Source organism: Wyeomyia smithii, chromosome 3, assembly GCF_029784165.1.
Source record: "Wyeomyia smithii strain HCP4-BCI-WySm-NY-G18 chromosome 3, ASM2978416v1, whole genome shotgun sequence".
NCBI classification, from domain to species: Eukaryota; Metazoa; Arthropoda; class Insecta; order Diptera; family Culicidae; genus Wyeomyia; species Wyeomyia smithii.
Window position 1 is genome coordinate 102324997 of NC_073696.1, and position 5896 is coordinate 102330892.

Here is a 5896-nt window from a genome sequence, read left to right on the forward strand (position 1 = left end):
CTAGAAATCCACTTGACCAGCTTGGCTGGGTTTCTAGAATCAATAATTAGTGGTGCGCGTATGATCCTGCCATGAGGCTGCACCGAGACGCACAGTGGAGGCTCTCCGAACAATCGCCGGACAAAACCTGCAGTACTGTTTGGTAATCTTAGTTGTAATCCAATGTTGAGTGAATTTCTAGATGCTTATATTCAAATAAGTCTATTTATAAGTCTACAAGGAATACATTAATGACGTAGGACTAAACAATGCAATAAGAGGGATTCTGAAAACAAGTTTTAAGAAAAAAAAATAGTGAAAGTAGGTATATACTCATCCAATATTTCAGGTATTCTGGATATTACAGATTACTCCACTTTAGCAAGAGAACATTATGCAGTTTATTATGCAGTTTGGGATCAAATATCATTGTTCAAATGATATTAGTATTTTTTATAAATAACTAACATTGGCATATGCTGGAGCCTTCGCGCTATGTCTGAACAGCGCATGTGTATTTGCTCAATTAGAAAACTGTTAATAGCATAATATGAACTGCATACCAGCGCTGCGAATGTTATTGTCGAGCGATGATTGTAATTCAAATTAAAGTACCGTTCAGAAATGAAAATCTCATAAAAGGTTACTAATTTCGACCCCGCGTGTGAGAAGCGCAAATTACAAAAAAAATCTCTTGGTTTACAACGGTTAACAATTTCGATTTATTTTTTGCAATTAACTGCCATTTGCGGTTTTTTCATTTGTCCTGCAGATTTTTGTTACAGTCTTTATAGATTTGTGCAGAATTTCTCAAAATGTGTGCAGATTTTTGCAGACTTACCAGAGTGAGCGCAGTTTTTTCGACCTGCAGATAGAATTTCAAGCAAATTATTTTGGTTTTTGGAGCAGTTGCAGACACTCTGAAAAAAGATCTGGCATCTCTGCTATGGTGTGGAAGTAATGGAAGGCATGTTTTCAATTTGCAGACATTTACCCAGCTGTTGAGACCAATGGAATATAGAAAGGTACGGAGATGGTTTGAGTCTCGGGTTTAAATGGCTTCTTTTTTGTTAACAGTGATGACGTAGAAGTCAAAAATCAATGCCCAAAATTCAACGTTCGCTACATTTTTTTCAAGAAATTTATGACAGTTATAACAGTTTACGGCTGAGAATGCCTGCCCGCGTCGTCAAACAATGCGGAGCACAATTCCAAATAGCCTTTACTTGTTTTTGGAGTTCTACGTCACAACCCCAACACGTGCTTCTATTTACCTCTTTTTCGTTACTAATACAGACAAATGTCTTCTTCTTCCTCACCTTTGTATACCTCATTGTGTTAAGACCTTTTGGTTTGCGAAGACAAAGTGATGACATTGGAAATAATGAGAAGATACCCGCAATGGGGTCCTAAAGTTTTAAACGGTTTTCTGATTTATATATTTCAGCTGCAAGAGTGCAATTTTCTGAGCAACACGTGATTTAAAAAAATGTTTATCATTTTCCTTTGATTTTTAAATGAAGGATAAAAATCTGCTCGAAATGCCTTAAATGACAGTTCTCTCATATACCGTACATGGGCGAAACGTCATCTAAGACCTTTCGAGCAGTTTTTTTATTCTTCATTATAAATAAAAAATAAAATTGCTCAGAAAACGCGGCTTTTTCAAATGATATATAAAAACCGGTATAGCTTTAGGAGCCAATTTGCACAAATAGCGACTTTTCTTTTTTTTTACTCGACATCTTCCGGTATTTTTTCCAGGCTTTTTTAGCTGGCATCTCAGGTGGGAAGACATGTAAAGACATTTTTCCTTTGAGAAGCTTCGCTGGTCTAATGGATAGTATAATTCACAGATACATTCTTTCTTTGTTGATTACAGACAAAGTGATGTACTTAAAATACTGCATGCCCTTGCAGAATTTGATGGTCTGTTATACTGGAATGTTATTGCAGATAAAAAATGAAGTGAAGGTTTTGTCCTACTTCCGGTCACTGTGCGACAGGGTTCATCAGCCAGCAGCTCGATCCGCTTTATCGTTCGCCTTGGTTACAGGTGGCACAGGTGCAGCAGCATTAGTGACTTTCTTTCACTAGTCCGGCCGGGGATGGCCTGCTGTCCGACCAGACGGCAACATCTGTGTCCCATATGTCGATCAGATGCGCATAATAGGCCTACTGGCTGACTCTAGCTGGAACGCTCAGGACGGGGTTAAGCGTGGTCTGCTAATAGTAATAATATGCAATAAAATTACTGAAGTATAAGTAAAGCATAATCATAAAGCGTACAGTTTAAGATCGGCTTGCGCTGATGGCGGTGTTGTTTAGCGCGGCTCACCCTTCCGAGAACACGATGTTGGCGTAATGAATAATCAACGGTTTCCTGCAGTTTCAGGCTTCTGTAAATTGAGTCACTTTCTGCCGCATCCAACTGCCCTACTCTTGCCGACAATGAGGATGATAAAAAATGTTAGTTTACTTCAGCTTTCAGAACCTCCATTCTATAGATAAAGAAATGGAAAAATAATTTCGCCCACTAGCTATCTATTAAATGTCTTTATTGAATATTACCGCAAAGTTTACATTAGCTAGCTAATTGTGAATCACGGCGCTGGGGCCACTCGTTGTGTGCAAACTGATCGAAGTGCTAACGTCAAAACTAATCTATTGCAAATGATTTTTGCTTGATTTTTTTTTTCAAATATGACCTTGATCAGACATTTGATGTTGCTTGAAACAATATGACTATAACTCTACATCTAGCATCGTACTGTATGAATAAAGAGAAAAAAAACAGTTATAAATTTGGTTAACGGATATGAAGTGAATTGCACGAAAAACAAAAATATGTATTTTTTTTTTTTTTAAGGGGGGATTTGTTAGTAGCTTAAGTATTTATGATAAATATTAGTAAATAATGAGTATGTGTGTCCAATCACAAATGGTGACTTCTCAACACTTAGAAATTTGTAATTTTAATTGTTAGGATTTGTTTGCTTTCGCAATTAGGACTTATCATTCGTAGGGATTTAAACCTACTTGTCAGAAAAGGGGAAGTAAACTTACAACTAACTTAATTGCTAACTTATTGGCTATAAAGAGAGCTTATCGTAGCAATTGAGGATTGCAACGATTTTTGTCGAAAATTGTTAATAATTTTATTTGACATAGCTTCTAATGGTTCAACATCAGTAAGTCTATGTAATTCGGGTGTACCAAACCAAGGAGGACGCTTCAAAATCATTTTCAGAATTTTATTCTGAATCCTTTGGAGCGTTTTCTTCCTTGTAGAAAAGCAACACCTACAGGTACACCTGCTCTGACAGGAAATCTATCAGATTTTGAATTCTGATAGACAACCTGCAGAGTTCGATCAGTAAGATAATTTTTTAAAATTTTGATTAGGAAAATTAGAAAATTTAAAGTTTCCAATTTCGCAATCAAACCTTTATGCCAAACACTGTCGAATGCTTTTTCTATGTCTAAAAGAGCAGCTCCAGTGGAATAACCTTCAGATTTGTTAGCTCGTATCATATTAGTAACTCTGAGCAATTGATGAGTTGTGGAATGCCCATGGCGAAATCCAAACTGTTCATTTGCAAAAATTGAATTTTCGTTGATGTGTGACATCATTCTGTTAAGAATAATTCTCTCAAACAGTTTACTTATTGAAGAAAGCAAACTGATTGGTCGATAACTTGAAACTTCAGCTGGGTTCTTATCCGGTTTTAAAATGGGAGTAATTTTTGCATTTTTCCATAATTTGGGAAAATATGCAATTTTGAAGCAGCAATTGAAAATTTTCACTAAAAATTCCATTGTGCTCTCAGGGAGATGTTTGATTAGTATATTAAAGATTTCATCGTCACCAGGTGCTTTCATATTTTTGAAATTTTTAATAATTGATTTAATCTCATTCAAGTTAGTTTCAATTATTTCTGCAGGTAAAAAATTCTGGAAAGAAATTAAATCAAATTGACGTGTGACTTCATTTTCAATTGGACTCACAAAATTCAAATTTGAGTTATGAACACTCTCAAACTGCTGAGAAAGTCTTTGAGCCTTTTGTTCATTGGATACAAGAAAACGTTCACCATCTTTTAAAACTGGAATAGGCTTTGAAGGTTTCTTAAGAATCTTCGACAGCTTCCAAAATGGTTTTGAATTGGTTTCAATTTTTCAACTTTAGTCTCAAAATTTTGATTTCTCAGAAGAGTAAATCTATGTTTAATCTCTTTCTGTAAATCTTTATTAAAAGTTTTAAAAACAGGGTCACGAGAACGTTGATATTGACGTCTGCGGACATTTTTCAAACGAATTAGAAGTTGAAGATTTTCGTCAATTATTGATGAATCAAATTTCACTTGAGCCTTTGGAACAGAATAATTCCTGGCATCAACAATTGCACATTTTAATGCTTCCAAAGCGGAATCAATATTCACTTCGTTTTGCAATATTCACTTCGTTTTGAAAAAGAGAAGTACGGTTCGACAGAAATCCTAATCATCCTTCTATCAGATTCGATTGTAGTATAAGTTATCCAGCATTTTAGGCGCCAAAATGGCGGACGCTATAATGGAAAATTCGTAATATTTTACCTACCCTTTTAACAACTCTGCTCACGTCAGTTTGACTTTCTACACGCTCATTATTTGTTACTCTAAAGTGAGTTAGATATGACCCATTTTTTAAAAAAGTGGAGGTACCCTAATTTGAGTACTTTTACGGTTACTCACTTCTGAGTAAGGGCGTCATACGTCAAAAACTGATTAGAATCTACTCTGTTTATGCAAACCAGGAATTAACGAAATTGAGTACAAGTTACCCAGTTTGCCAAAATTTGGAAATTTGATGATTTCTGGTTTTTGTAAATCTGACTCAATAAATAAAATAAATTCAGAACAATCAAAACAGATTTATTTTTCATCGAAACATTATAAAAGTTTTAAATCATTCACGTGTCTTTATATAATGCGGCGACCAACCGATTCACAGTTGCCCGTGAACTGTGGCTCATGTTTTTGTACAGTACGCACACCAGAAAATCCGTCATCATCCGTCACCAAACACTGCGAAGGATTTGAATTGTATCGATTGCATGTATTGGGCACTGTACATCGATACAAATGTTTCCGTTCATTATCACGAATAAAAGCCTGACTTAAAACGGCATCGCAGGACACACAACATGCGGTTGTTCATTTTGAAGAGATGTTTTTTATGTTTTCAAATCCTCTGCAATAATGATGTTGAGCTGAAATTGTTATGGAATATTGTTACATGTTGTTTGTAATGTAATTGATTAGGAAATTATTGATTTGATGAAAGATCAAATACTTACTGCTAGCAAACGAATAAAAAGCGACACCAATTGTTCTTCGGAAACAGATAATATCGCTGTTGAAAACTTTTGACATATACATATACTCAGGGGTGAGTAAACATCATAGATAATAACTCAAAACTGAGTAAACATGGTAATTATGAAAATTTGAGTAAATGTTACTCAATTTTCCAGTACCCGATAGCTCACTTTTTGACATTTTGCATAAGAATACCAAACTGAGTAGATCCTAATCAAATTAGAGTTAAAATAAAGCAGCGTGTAGGTACTGCGCAAGAAAAACAATAAATCTGGCAACATTGGTGTTGCCAAAACTCCAGAAATCACGAAACTGACGTAAACAGAGAGGTTCGCATATTACGAACACGCATTATAGCACCCGATATTATGGTGCGTAAAAAGCTGGATAAGTTATTGCTATATTATTGTTTCACTGTAACATTCACACTTGCTGTTCTGCCGTGATACAATATTATGACGGTCATCCATTTGAACAATTTTTCAATACGGCCGCAAAACGAACGGGTTACTTGCCACTTTTGTATTGAAATGGTACAAACGTCATTTTGTTTT

The 5896-nt window shown here is 35.5% G+C and overlaps 2 long non-coding RNA genes across 2 annotated transcripts; both read right to left on the bottom strand.

Annotated features, from left to right (window-relative positions):
- Positions 1–1722: 1722 nt before the first annotated feature.
- Positions 1723–2715, bottom strand: LOC129732069 (uncharacterized). The gene is made up of 3 exons (XR_008729157.1): positions 2551–2715; positions 2269–2480; positions 1723–2202 (listed from the first exon to the last, which is right to left on the bottom strand). It is a non-coding gene; the product is annotated as an uncharacterized LOC129732069 (long non-coding RNA).
- A 2159-nt stretch (positions 2716–4874) lies between these two features.
- LOC129731328 (uncharacterized) lies at positions 4875–5405 on the bottom strand. The gene is made up of 2 exons (XR_008728999.1): positions 5321–5405; positions 4875–5233 (listed from the first exon to the last, which is right to left on the bottom strand). It is a non-coding gene; the product is annotated as an uncharacterized LOC129731328 (long non-coding RNA).
- Positions 5406–5896: the final 491 nt, after the last annotated feature.